Source organism: Phyllostomus discolor, chromosome 2, assembly GCF_004126475.2.
Source record: "Phyllostomus discolor isolate MPI-MPIP mPhyDis1 chromosome 2, mPhyDis1.pri.v3, whole genome shotgun sequence".
In the NCBI taxonomy this organism is placed as follows: domain Eukaryota; kingdom Metazoa; phylum Chordata; class Mammalia; order Chiroptera; family Phyllostomidae; genus Phyllostomus; species Phyllostomus discolor.
This window is the reverse complement of record NC_040904.2, coordinates 205,857,960-205,871,706: the sequence shown is the minus strand read 5'-3', so window position 1 is coordinate 205,871,706 and position 13,747 is coordinate 205,857,960. Positions and strand designations below refer to the sequence as shown.

At 44.3% G+C, this 13,747-nt stretch overlaps 1 protein-coding gene and 1 long non-coding RNA gene across 2 annotated transcripts in view; both read left to right on the top strand.

The window, feature by feature from the left end:
- The first annotated feature begins 13 nt into the window (after positions 1 to 13).
- On the top strand, positions 14 to 4,400 carry LOC118499178. Its single transcript, XR_004901704.1, has 2 exons — positions 14 to 499; positions 726 to 4,400. It is a non-coding gene; the product is annotated as an uncharacterized LOC118499178 (long non-coding RNA).
- Positions 4,401 to 9,801: 5,401 nt separating this feature from the next.
- The window catches only part of BPIFC (BPI fold containing family C), a 37,514-nt gene continuing 33,568 nt past the window's right edge, over positions 9,802 to 13,747 (top strand). The window contains exon 1 of the mRNA XM_028532291.2: positions 9,802 to 9,905. The gene's annotated coding sequence lies outside the window, so the exon portion shown is untranslated. The remainder of the gene's footprint in view (positions 9,906 to 13,747) is intronic.

The following is a 13,747-nucleotide window of genomic DNA, read 5'->3' as shown; positions in this document are numbered from 1 at the left end:
TCGGAACCGACAGGGTTGATTGACGTTTCTCCCCCTAGGTGGCAGTGTTTGTCCACATCCTGACCTTCAGGAAGGAAGCCTGCCTGGATCGCCTCCTTTGCGTCAGATACTGACCTAGGTGCTGAGGACTCCCACAGATTGAAAAGATGTGTTCCGGTGCATTGGTTACAGCTGAGTGAATCAACTGTTATTGTAAAACGTAAAAAATACCTTGTCCACGAAAGAGATGAAGTCCTGGGGATTAGGGAACAAAGAGGAGGGTTGCCGGGACAGTAGGGCTCTCTAGTAGCAAGCAAGATGGGATTGAGGCAGGGGGCTCCGGTAAAGGACAGTGGGTACATCCCCATATCAAAAAATAGCCTTGAGCTAAGCAAAGGATTTGGGACACATTCTAGAATGTATGGTGCACCCTTATGTACCAGGGTTCTTTGTTCTGAGCAGTAGAAGCTGACTCTGGATGAGTAAGCGGGGGAAAAAGAACATATTAAAATGATACTAGGTCCCTGGCTGGCGTAGCTCAGTGGATTGAGCGCGGGCTGCGAACCAAAGTGTCGCAGGTTCGATTCCCAGTCAGGGCACATGCCTGGGTTGCAGGCCATGACCCCAGCAACCCCACATTGATGTTTCTCTCTCTCTTTCTCCCTCCCTTCCCTCTCTAAAAATAAATAAAATCTTTAAAATAATAATAATATACAACACTAAAATATTGAAAAAAATGATACTAGGGAGCTCAGGGAATCAGGGGAGGCCTGGAGAAGCGGCTCCTGGCTAAGCTTCCAGGAATGACACTCAGAATGATGCTGAAGAACTGGCCCGACGAGGAAACGTCCATGACTGGGATCACTGCTGCCACCCCACCCCGCACCGCACCGGAGGAAACTGCCGTCACCCCTGGGGAATGGCTGCCTCCTTCAGAAGCCGCATGCTCGTGCAGCCTCCTGCACCAACAAAATGCCAAGCTTCCAAGAGAGCCTGTTTCCTCACCTGGCTCACGTCTGCCTCCCAGGTTCACAGGGGCATATGTGACTGAGGAAGACCAAGTCCCATGCCTGAGTCCTGGCTGCGAAGGAGATTGGAATTAGGGGTGCAGACTTCTTTCAGGGAGGCAGAACTTGATTGGAATTTCCCCAAATACAGGAAGACTGTTTAAAAGATGATAGGAAGCCATGAGTCTGGCAGATGGACACACTAGAAGGAGCATGGGTCAGATGTGAAATGCCATCCTATGACAGGTAGATACATTGGCGGGGGGAGGGTATAGTAGGACAAGGTTCCTCAACCTCAGCACTACTGGCATTTGAGACCTCTGAAGTCTTGTGGAGGACGACCCTGCACCTGGATGTTTAGCAGCATCTCTGGTCTCTATTCATAAAATGCCTGTAGAACCCCGCCTCCCCCAGTTGTGAGAAACAAAGGTGTCTCCAAACTTGGCCAAATATCCCCTAGGAAGCAAAGTTGCCATGAGAACCACTGGATTGGAGGCCAGCTCAATTAGGAGGTTCTTTTGGTAACAGAAAAAAAGGAATAAGTGGAATGGCAGTGGGAATGGAGACAATGGGATGGGCAGAGTTAGAAATAGAACTTGGAAAATTACTACATTTGGAGGCTTAGTTAGGATATAGCTTCAACTGCTCTAACAGAGATCTGAAATAATAGTGGCCTGGACAAATGTCTGTTTATTTTTTCTGAAATAACATTCTTGGAGAAAGCAGTGCAAGGCTAATGTGGTAGCCCTGGAGACCATCTACCACAGACCACCTCTTAAATTCTATGTAAACATGGATAAGTTCCTATCTGTAAAAATGAAAAAAAGTAACAAAAATATATCAGACTGGTGTGTTGTAAAGGTCCAGTGAGATATCAAACACCTTTTGTTTTAAGCTACTGAGTTTGTTACAACAATAACAAGAAACTAATGCACCTGGTATCCTTATCTCAATCTTTTGCCCAGGAGGGTGTAAACCCCCAGGATGGCAGAAGCAATCCAACCAGAGGAGGGCACAAGGGTCTAGAAAAGAACCAGACTGTTCCCAAGGCACTGCCAGGATTTAAGGTACTCTGGAGGGCTCTCCTCCAACACCTTAGGGGTCCATAAGCATGTTAAAGCCCCTCCTCTCAACCATCTCTCTCCTTGAATTTATTTTCTTTTGCATGATGTCACCTTAATGTCTGCAAGCAACAGGCACTGCAGCCTTCAAAGAGTTTAGAAATTTACATTTCTCTTTTGTAGCATTTTATAGAATACTACAAAGGGATGATGTCACTCTTCTGTGGGACTCCCCATTCATTGGCTCCCTGTAGGCTTTTTTAAAATAAACATTTTATTTTAGGACAGTTTCTAGATTTAGAGAATTATTATAAAGGCTTATATACCACATACCCAATTTTTCCTATTAACATCTTATATTAGTGTGGTACATTTGTTGCCAGTAATGAACAAATATTGATACATTTTTACTAACTAAAGTTTATACTTCATTCAGATTTTCTTAGTTTTTACCTAATGTTCTTGTTAGGACACCACATTACATTTAGTTGTCGTGGCTCCTTGGGCTCCTCTTGGTTGTGACAGCTTCTCAGACGTTCCTTGTATTTTCTGACCCTGACAGTTTTGAGGATCCCTGGTCAGATATTTTGGGAGGACAACCCCTTATGCTAGAGTGCCATTCTCATCACATCATATCAACAGTACATTCTATCAGCCTGTCTTCTCCATCGGCGCTGACCCTGATCGCTTGGCTTCTCCACTGTCAACTTGCTCCTTTTTTCCTCCTTTTAATATTGCAGTCATTGGGAAAAAGTCACCATGTGCAGCCCCCACTTAAAGAGTGGGGGTTATGCTCCACCTCCTCAGGGGTGAAGCATCTACATAAATTATTTGAATTTCTTCTGCGCAAGATGTTTGCCTATTCTCTATTTACCCAACCATTTGTTTATATCACTTTGAATTTATTGGTTTTATACTTTGTCTTATAACTCAATACTACTTTATTTTGTTGCTCAAATTGTTCCACCTTTGGCCATTGGGAGATCTTTCAGCTGGCTACTGTATCCATTTGATATTGTAGATTTTCATTCATTTGTTTTGTTCTGTGTTTTATATTTTTTTTAGTACTTTCTTACTTGCTGGCACTATAAGATGCTGCAGGATCATTTTGTATATATCTTACCCCACCCCTGGAACCAGCCATTTTTCCAAGGAGTCCCAGTTCCTTCCGTTGGAGAATGAATGGTACTAGAAACCAGGATCTGGGTGTTAGATGTGCTGCTCATTGCTTTCAGAGTGTTGTTGCTTCCCAGACTTCTCAGCTGACAGAGCAAGGAGATGGGCATCCCTTTGCATGCCTCTGGGCCTTTGCACATATCGGTCCTTCTACCCGGAATACCTTTCCTTCCCCCTTCCTAGCAGAATGTGTGTCTCCTTTGTGTTCCAAGAGCACTGGGAACGTACTTCTCAGTGTTATCCATCACTACAGTGCAACGATTTCTACAGCAGGCTTTCTCCAGTGCTAGATTATGAGTTTCTCAATGGGAGAGGGCAGGTCTTATCTATCTTCCGTAACCCTCAGCCCCCGTGTCCTTTGTGAGGACTGGTTGAGCAAGATTTAAAATTATACATTCGTGATTGTCTCTGAGTTCTTAATATATCTGTTTGGAAAAGTAAGATCCTCATTCTGTCTCTACCAGAGAAAGTCGGGTTGGCCTTACTTGGGGTGTTTTCATACAGATCCAATTTATTCTCCTGAATTTGAGCTTTTATCTGTTTACCAACTTCTCATACTTTAGTCTCAGAATCACCTAGAGAGCTTTTTGAAACACAGATTGTTGAGTCCCACCTCCAAACTTTCTCATTTATCAGGTCTGGAGAGGGGCTTGCGAATTTGCGTTTCTAAAGATTTCCAGGCAATGCTACCATGAAACCACACTTTGGTCTGTACCATGTGGTCTTAACTGTGGTCGTTTGGGACTTTTTTAAACACTTATAAAGAGACTTTGAGGTTTTAGATTTATAGAATTATTATGAAGACTTTGATTATAAGCCAAAGTATAAAATAAATATCTGTAAGTCCAAGCCGATGTAAACAGATGATTGAACACATAGAGAACAGGCAAATCTCCTGTGCAGAAGAAATTCAAATACCTTATGTAGATGCTGTTATTGATGAGGAATTGAAATGGGCCTTAAAAAATGTCATTTGAAAGAACCATGAGAGTCAGAAAAAAATCTCTGGAAGCCGTCGAAATGGTTAAAATCTGTGCATTGAAAGCAAACGAGAAGGAGGCAGACAGGAGACAGGGTGACATGGGGGGAGCATGGGGTTTTCACAGCGGGACCTTTAAACCAGTGTTGCTTGACTTTTATACCAAGAGGGTGTATTCACAAATTTACTGAGTAATTAGGAAAAATGTTATAAAGAATATTAGCGTCTGATCCTCAAGGGGATGCCATTTTCTACTGCAAAGCCCGGACAGAACACTTTAGTAGACGTTGTTGTCTCCTTGGTCAGTCCAGAGACATTTTTGTCACAACTCGGGTGGGAGAGAGAGGTGCTGCTAACATCGGGGCAGAGGCCAGGGATGCTACCAACCTGGGCCTACAAAGCACAGGTTAGCCCCCTGCATCGAAGAACTCTGTGGCCCGATACTGAATGTCAACTGTAGCTGAAAGAAAAAGTTTAATAAAAAAGAAATTATTGTTAAAAATCAAAAGAACACCTGGCCCAAAATGTCTTTAACAATTTCTCGACAGAGAAATTCGTATGTGTTGAACTAGGCTCACATCGGTGGTCCCAGACGTTTCAGAGTTGTGTCGCACTAGCTTGTTTGCTCAGCTCCGCAGCGGACCCTTCACTTCTCATAAAAGCCATGTGTGTATGCATGTAAAACTTAGCATGAATTTGCATTCACTCTGAACTGCAGGTGATAAAATGTGACTCCCTTGTAGATAACTGATCAAGGGTGGAGGTGAGTAGGTAAGTGGGTGTGCTTATTTTTCAAAACCAGGAGGGAGTCAACTGCCGTAAGTCATTCCAGAGTGTGGCTGGTGGGTGGCAGGAGCCATGGTCTGAGTCAGTCCCTGGTGTCCACCCAGAAACATCAACACACAGACCTCAGGAGAGTGTGGCCTGGGACAGAACTGGCAGAGAGGGGGAGATGCTGCCACGTGATAGGACGATTCTGCCAGATGCCTCTGCAGCCCTCTGGAGTGAACTGTAGGGTCACCTGTCTCCTTCAAGAGCCACATGAACTCCAGGCAGCTTCCTCTAGTCAGTAATAAATGAGCAATTTCAAACCAGCAATTACACAGATTCAATTAGCAGCTTGAAAAACCGGATGTGTTGCCTGGCAACAGCATCCTTCTCTCTCTCCTCACCTTCCACATCCCCTGGACTATGGGTTGCCCTTTAGTGACCTTCCTAAAAAAGGCAGCTTAGCATAGTGGTTCAGAGCCTGGACTTCCAGAAGCAGAACACCCACCTTCCTGGGTCCTGAATCCTACCTCTATAACTTACTGTCCGTGATGCCTAAGCTTTGGCAACTTACTTAACCTCTTAGTTTCCTTATATATAAAATGGAGATGGTATTAGCACCTTATACAGTCTTGGCGGGGATTTAATGAGTTCATATATAACTGGTGCCCAGAGCATCACAAATCATAAATGTGACCTCTTATTTTTCTCTTCCTTTTATGTCCCTCTTCAGGTGCTCCTTTTAACCAGATTTGTCAACACAAAATGTTGGGGTATGTGGGCATTAAGGGATCAGAGTTCCAAGTGTCATTTCCTAAGACTGCCCTATCTGGTTTGTCCCCCTTATATGCCTAATCCTTGTCCCCTCCCAGTTCTGTCTGCCATAAAGAGTAACGCAGGTTGTCTGCAAAGTTCAAAGCAAGTCTGGTATTCAGATAGGTTCTTTCTATATGGGAATGGCCCAGACATTCTAGAAACCAAGAGCTGGGATGCTCGGTTCCTTAACACTGCCTCTTGACATCTTCCTTTAATGAACAATTATTCTACCTAGTTAATTATGATTTGTCTTTTGGAGTTGTAATTAAAGGTGCCCCTTGGCCTGCAGAGGCCGATATGCTGCCAGCGACTAGTAAGTGAAATAACGAATCTCGGATTCCAGATCGCCATCGTGAGTACGCTGGGTAAGCAGGAGTTCCCAGCAAGTTTTCAGTTACATCCGAACACCTAAACTAAGTAATGAAACTGGGTACAGCGCTGCTGGCTTTCACTGTTGTTGTTGTTTTTAGGGATGCGTTTGGCAAATTTGCCCCCAAATGAGTCCTTGCACAGGAAGGAAAGCTAACGAGCTGATTTCTATAGCCCCTTCCTTTCATTTTATTTTATTTTTTATTAAACGTATTGGGGTGACACTGGTTGATAATCTGTAGCCCCTTTCAAATGAAATAAAACAGACTGGCTGCACTCTCTTCTTCAGTATTAGTTTCCTAAACCCCATTCATTTCAGACCTTTTTCCAAAATTATTGTATGTCCCTCATGAGCTGTACTGCTGGTTAATTTTTTCCCTATAAATCAGCCCACTTCTTAAACTGTATATAAATTTGTTTGAAAGGGGAAGCTATATAAAGGGAAAACTTCTATTAATTTCCAAATAGAAGGTAAATATAAAAAATAAAATATGAAAACTAAGCATACATTTATTAAAAATAAAAAGTTGTTTAAAATATCTTAAAATATGAATTTAAAATAAAAGTAGAGGAAATGCAAGTAGTAATGTATGTAATTTGTTGACACTGTATGAAAAATTTAGTATGTGCTAGCTCACATACTAATTCCCACAGAAACTCTTCCCAGTAAATGTGATTCCTACAGAAACTCTTCCCAGTAAATGTGATCTCCACCATTGCAGATGATGATGGCTCTGGGCCCCAGAGGAGGGGCTTGGGGTGGGCAGAGCATGTCCATGTGAAGCAAGAGCCTTCCAGGACTGCAGGACAGAGCCCCCACATTCCACATTCCCTCCCCTCTTTCGTGCAGGCCACCCTTCCCCAGAACTCCCCCCAAATCCTGTGCTGAAAGTCCCAGCCTATACAACAGTGACTCAGGTTTTCACCAAGATATGGTTAGACTTTCAGGTCCTTTGTGGAAAAAAGAAAAATTAAACAGGAAATATTTACAATCGTTACTTTACAGTTCTCAGCTTCCTTCTAAGTCTAGCAGATCCTATGCAGCTGGTTAATGAATACGCAATGCAGGTAGGAGGCTGAACTTGATCTACATCTTTCTGACACAGGAAAGGAATGGGGGTGAACTGGGGGAGGAGGGAAGGGAGAGCCAAGGAGCTGTTCTGGGGAGGTGGGAGAAGAGGAAACCTCGGACCATAGAGGGAGAGGGGAAAGGGTGCCACCCAGGGAAGAATCTGAGGAAAGGACAGAAATTTTTATTTCCACGTGATGTGTGATGTCATTCATCTTCTTCCATGTCTGGTTCTATTTTTTTTCTAATGCACTAAAGATAATCACGATACAATTTCAAGTGTTACCCGTGGAGCACCTGAAAGTACTCCACATCCCTCCAGGGTAGCACGTGCACCATGGGAAACCGCCCCAGGTGTCCTCCACTTCTGTGGCTATAATTCCACCTGTAGGATGATAACCTGGAAATTCCTATTTCCTGCCACCCCCTTCCCAGAACAACTGGTATCACCATTTAGATGTTCAATACCATTGTTTCCAGACACACTGGCCCAGTTTTGCTGTTCCCTCCACCTTCCCCTTCAGGGATTTCCCTGCCGGGTTTCCAGTGCTCAAATATTACCCCCTCAGAGCAGTCTTCCCGGACCACCCTAACAAAATAAGCACACCTCCCCCAGTTACACTGCACTACCAATGACAAGGCCACCCCACAAACTGCATCCCCTTGTTTCCTTCATAGCACATGCCACATCTACACCTTTTGTTTGGTTGGTTGTTTATTTTATATTTCCATCTGTTAGAACAGAAACTCCATGTGGACAGGGATTCTGTCTTTTTTTTTTTTTTAAAGAAAACTTTTTTTTTAAAGATTTTATTTATTTTAGGGAGGAAAGGGAGGGAGAGAGAGAGAGAGAGAGACATCAATGTGCGGTTGTTGGGGGTTATGGCCTGCAACCCAGGAATGTGCCCTGGCTGGGAATCGAACCTGAAGACACTTTGGTTCCCAGCCCGCACTCAATCCACTGAGCTACACCATCCAGGGTGGATTCTGTCCTTTTTGTTGAAGAGGAGCTTGCCCTTGGTAGGCACTCAATAAATATTTGATTTAATAACTAGATTAATCTCTGAAGGCTGACAATAAGTGATTCTATGAGGAGAGAGGCTACAGTGTCTCCTGCCACCGTTGGTAATGGCCACATACTAATGAGTAAGATTGTACAGCACTTTACAATTTTAGGAGCACATGCTCATAGGTTATCACTCTCTGACTGTTTCTGTCCCCCCAAATTTTATATTCTGAAATCCTAACCCCCAAAGGCGATGATATCAGTAGGTGGGCCCTTATGTCGTAATGGAATTAGTGCCTTATAAAAGAGGCTCCCCAGAACTCCCAGCTCCGTCCGTCCACCAGGTGAGGACGCAGCCAGAAGACACCAGCTATGAACATGGGAGAGGGTCCGCATGCAAACATGACCATGCTGGCACCTTGGTCTTGCACTTCCCAGCCTCCAGAACTGTGAGCAACAAACTTCTGTTGTTTTTAAGCTATGAGGTCTTAGCATATAAGCCTAGCTTAACTTAAGCTTAGACGATTCTATGGTATTTTGTTATAACAGACTAACTAAACAAACACACTAAAACAGTTACCAACCTTTTTTTTCCCCATCAGAACTTATTAAGGTAGATACTATTTTTATTTTCATTTTACCCCTAAGGAAACTCAGGCTAAGTCGGTAAAAATAACTGGAGGTGCACTAGATGAGAAAACTGATAGGGCTGTCAGAAGTGCAGACAATGCCAAGTGAGCATGCCTGGTTTTCTTACTAGGGTGACCAACCCTCTCAGGTTTCCTAAGACTGTCCTGGTTTTGGTGCCGAAGATCCTGCATCCTGGGAAAACCAGGACCACCGGTCACCCTGTTTTACCCAGAAAATTGTACATGAGTCATTAGACACTTCATGCAATCCGATCCCTGGCCATCAAAAATGCAATGACTAAAACATGGGGGATGGGAGCCGGGATGGAGTTCAGAATCTAAAGATATCAAGTTACATGATACCTAGTTGATGAACCCACCCAGCTTACTTCAAAGAAATGCTGAGACAGGAAGCCTTTAGTAACCTTCAGACAAGAAGCGGACACTTAGAAATGCCTTCTGTGGTCTCGCCCTGGAAGACGAGGATGGTAAGTAGGTCAGCCTGGTTATCCAGCTTCGTACTCTCAGACTGAATCTGATTCACTAAAAGTCCAAAGCGTATTCTTGGCAGTAGTGGAGCCAACCCCCGCAGGCACCCTGACCAGGGGAACCAGCTTATTATTCCAGAAAGAAAAACTCTTCCTCTTCCAATTCAATACAATTTAACACCTTTTCCAATACATTGGAAGTCTTGACTTAATCATTCTGGTACAGTAGCCATAACAATTTCACCTGAGCTGTGTGTGTGTGTGTGTGTGTGTGTGTGTGTGTGTGTGTGTCAGGGAGGTAATTATTGCCTAGGCGGCATTGTTTGCTCATCTAGGTAGGACCTGTAGTGTTCATTCATGCCATTGGGTAATTGAAGTGAAGCAATTATGCATCACATTTTGACAGAGGCATTAAAGGAATCCGCCACTAGATGATTCAGACTTAATTATCCTGTCTTTGCCGCAGCCGAGTTCAAAGCTCAAGTAGAGAACACACCAACTTCAAAGGCAGAGGGAATCGAAGGTGCTCCCTGGCTTTGGACGCTTCCTCTGCTCAAGGTAAGAATCACGAACAAGCTTCGGGGCTCTGCCAGCAGACCGTCTCCCCACGGGGATTGCCCTCTTGCCGGAGACGCCCCAGATCTGGTAGGACACCCTGAGTGGGCAGCTGTCACGTATTCTGAGTTATCATGGTCTGCTTCGGTTTCTCTGTTTTGTTTGTTTTTCATGTCCCTCTTGCTCACCGAGAAGACTGTGAACAGCTCTAAGAAAGAATAGAGAATTGGTTAGAACTATACCCTCAGTTTCACCATGATCAGCTAATGTTGAGAGGGTTGCTCAAGAGTCTGGGTTTATTTTCCCTTCCATTTCCATGGGGAACCCAGCACCGTGGCAGCAAATACTGACGTGTGTCTCGGCCGGCATGGTGGGGATTAAGGAGCTGCTGGGATCTCGCTGCTTTGGAGCCAGGTCTTGAATCACGTCAGTGACCAAGATCCTGCCAGAGCAAACAGCCCTCCCACTTAAGAAATTTTTAACTTGTCCATGTTGTGTATGCAGTTTGGGGGAAGGAAGATTTGGTGTGAATTTTCAAGGTGCTTGTCATTACAGATCTTCATATGAAATCAGATGTGTGGGCTGAATCCCTTGAAATATTCTCCACTTCTTCCCATGTCCCATACCTGTTGCTTTAGACTTCTTACAAGTATTTTATCTTCACTCCCAGGTTAGAATATTCTTAAGGTCTAGGCTTTGAACCAATTGCACTTAATTTTTCAACTTTTGCCTCTGTCTTAAAGGCTACATTTCATTCACTCATCACTTCTTTAATCAATTTTTCTAGGGTCTGTCAAAGCTCTCCCCCCTGAGCAATAGTGGCAAATTGATCTGTCTTGGGAGTTTTCTCAATTGTAACCAGAGTTTTCTTATCTCTAGTCACTGGAATGGTCAGGCATGGGCCATCTGATTCAGAAGTGTTATTCTGTCCATATGTCAGATGGAAATGTAATGAGTTCTGAGGCTTTGAATCTTGGAAAGAAGCAATTCCTCAGAAGCAACAAAATAGGTAACTTGGCCAGCAGGGTTTTAAAATCATCTTGGATCCCTTTTAACAGGCAACTCACCATGCCCTTACTTGTCAGCCAAATTACTTAACCTTTTAAGAGTCATCACCTTGCCTGACAAGGTTCTTTTCCTCCCCTGCCCATAAATTATCATCCTAACCAAACAATTCAACTGAAAGTTATATACAAGCCATCCATCCCTTTATAGCCCAGGAATTTCATTCACTCATAACATTTTTAGAGGAAATATATATATTTCTGTATGCAATTTTGAGTTCCTGGATCTCCATCAAGTTCCTGGATTTCCACTTTGGAAACTTTCTTTAACCAAGAAGGGAAAATAGGTTTTTTGCTGCTGGAAGGGAATTTAAAACCTCACTTGTGCCCAAGAAAATACAAAGCGACTTGCACTCGATGCTTGAAAATTTCCAGATGCTTAATGATTTTTTCCACATAGAAGAGGGCATCAGGTAACTCCTATTTAAAATTCCCAAATTAAAATGAAAAATTCTAGCATGTATCAAGTCATTAAAGGAAAAAAACTATAAACATGAAAAGCAGGAGCCAGAAGAGCAAGATTTGAATCCCAGGTGCCTGACTTAGTGTATAATCTCAGAGAGGTCATTCAGATTCTCTAAGCCTCTGTGTCCACCTTCCAAGACGAAGGAGGGATAACATCCACCTGAAAGAATTGGTGTGAGCTTTGTAAATGGTAAAGAAATACAAATGTATTATTTCAGTTGTGAGACCACTGGCAAGTGATATATCTGCTTTGGTTTATCATGCTTTTTTGCTGTAGAAATGGAGAGCTATTTATATGATGGTTTGGTTTTCTCCTTTTTTTCACGGTGTTCTAGAACCTTTCTTCGTTAACCAGGATCCTGTAAGTCAGTCAGTTGGTCAGTTAGTCATATTTATTGAGATCCTACTATGTGCGAGGCAGAGATATAATTTCTACCTTCCTTTGCATGTAGTCTCGTGGGTACAAATTTGTTGGCCTAATGTTCTTTCCCATTGCTATCCACTGCTATGAAAAATGGTTTCCTCTTTTGAGAGTTTGTTATATGCCTGCCTTGGCATGACACGCCCATTTACAGTTCTTTGCAGATGTTAGCATGACTACACGTTAGGATGACTTCATCATTTGTTAAAATGTGGAAATATTTCCATACCCATTGGTGCATAGCCACAAATCGGAGCCTCAGGGGTGTTCCCTTATTCCCATAGTCCCCTTCATCTCTACTATTCCTCTGTCCAGGACCCCTTGACCACCCCCCAGCTCAACTAGCAGTTCGAGGAAGACCTAGCTCAGATGCCAGGTGGACCCAGCTCCTGAGTCCATTCTGAGTACGGGCTGTTAGTTAATACCATCCTGCCTCCCAGAACGTGGAAGAGCTCACACTTGCTTACCCACTCCTCAAATTTCCACCAGCCCTCAGATCGTTCATTGCTTGACCAGAGACCTCCCCTCCTACCTGAGCCCCTTCCCCTTAGCTCTCACAATCATTCCTCTGTGCTTCCCTTGTGTTGCCTCTACCCTGATCATCCTCCAGCCACCCCCGCTTAGCCCTGCCCCTGCCCTTGCTGCCCAGCTTCTTTCTGTAAATTGGCCTGTATAACCCAAACGAACTCCACAGGGCTGAAACATCGCACTGAATGCATATGGCCATAGCAGTGTTAAAATATTGAAATAACTATGTGTTAACAGTAAGTAGTCACTACTCTGAGTCCTGAACCCACCCCCAGTACCCTACACTGATCACTCCTCCAAGACTTCTGCCCTCCCCACGATCCACTACCTAACCTTCTGGACTGTGCCCCTGGACTGTGGCCAACATCTGCCCTCAGGGGTGCATGTGCCCTGCTAGTGAATAGATGCCTTCCCAATAACCTCTGCAAAGAAGGATAATGTAGAGTGAGATAAGGGCTGTTCCTTCATTTAATAACTCACTGATTCATCCTACCAGTACTTTTCAGTCACTCACTGTGTCCAAGACACTGAGCCGAGCTCTAGGACCTCCAAATGAGATGAGGCCTGTGCCCTCGTGGTGCTTACATTCTGGTGGGAGAGAGGGACAATAATCAAGAAAAAAAAAATACACACATGAGTAAATATATCATTTGCTTGAGGAAAGGAAATGAGATTAGTTTTTGGAAGCCAGCAATGGCTTCAGAAAGAAGGCTGGGTTTGAAATGGACCCTTGGGTGCGTAGGGTTTCCGCAGGCCCAGGTGAAGGGGAGCAGCATAAACACAGGCACTAGGCAGGAAATGCGGCGTGTGTTTAGGAACCGGGGGCTCAGTGTGCCTGGACAGTGGGATGCACAGAGAGGGCTGCTGGAATATCTGGTGGGAAACGTAAGCTGACTGACTAAGCCAGCCTCCTCTCACACCTGAAGGTAGTCTACCTCTGAAGGTAGACTTACGCCATACAGAACAGGCAGGTCAAGACCCTAATTCTCAACCTCATGGTCCTCCAGCAAAATGCTCACATCAGCATTCACTAATCTGAGCTTGGGTCCTCTGAATGCATGGGGCAGCTTGTGCACTAGACAAAATGCCAGTCCAAGGGCTGAGGAGGGCAGCCCTTCCTCTCCCCACCAAACCGGATACGCTGGTGTGGGGTTTTCCTAAAACACTTTTCACTGGCCCCGCTCTGAGCGAGAAGGCACCTTTTTCCATTTCACACAAAAGCCCAAGATAGGCTAGCAACAGCCCTGCTCAGACACCCCCTTCTCCGGTCAGACTGCTCTATCCCTTTCAAGTTAATCCTCCGAGACACCCCTTTGTCTATGTCACCCCATTCCCACCTCTATGGCCTTACCCATAAGTCCACACAA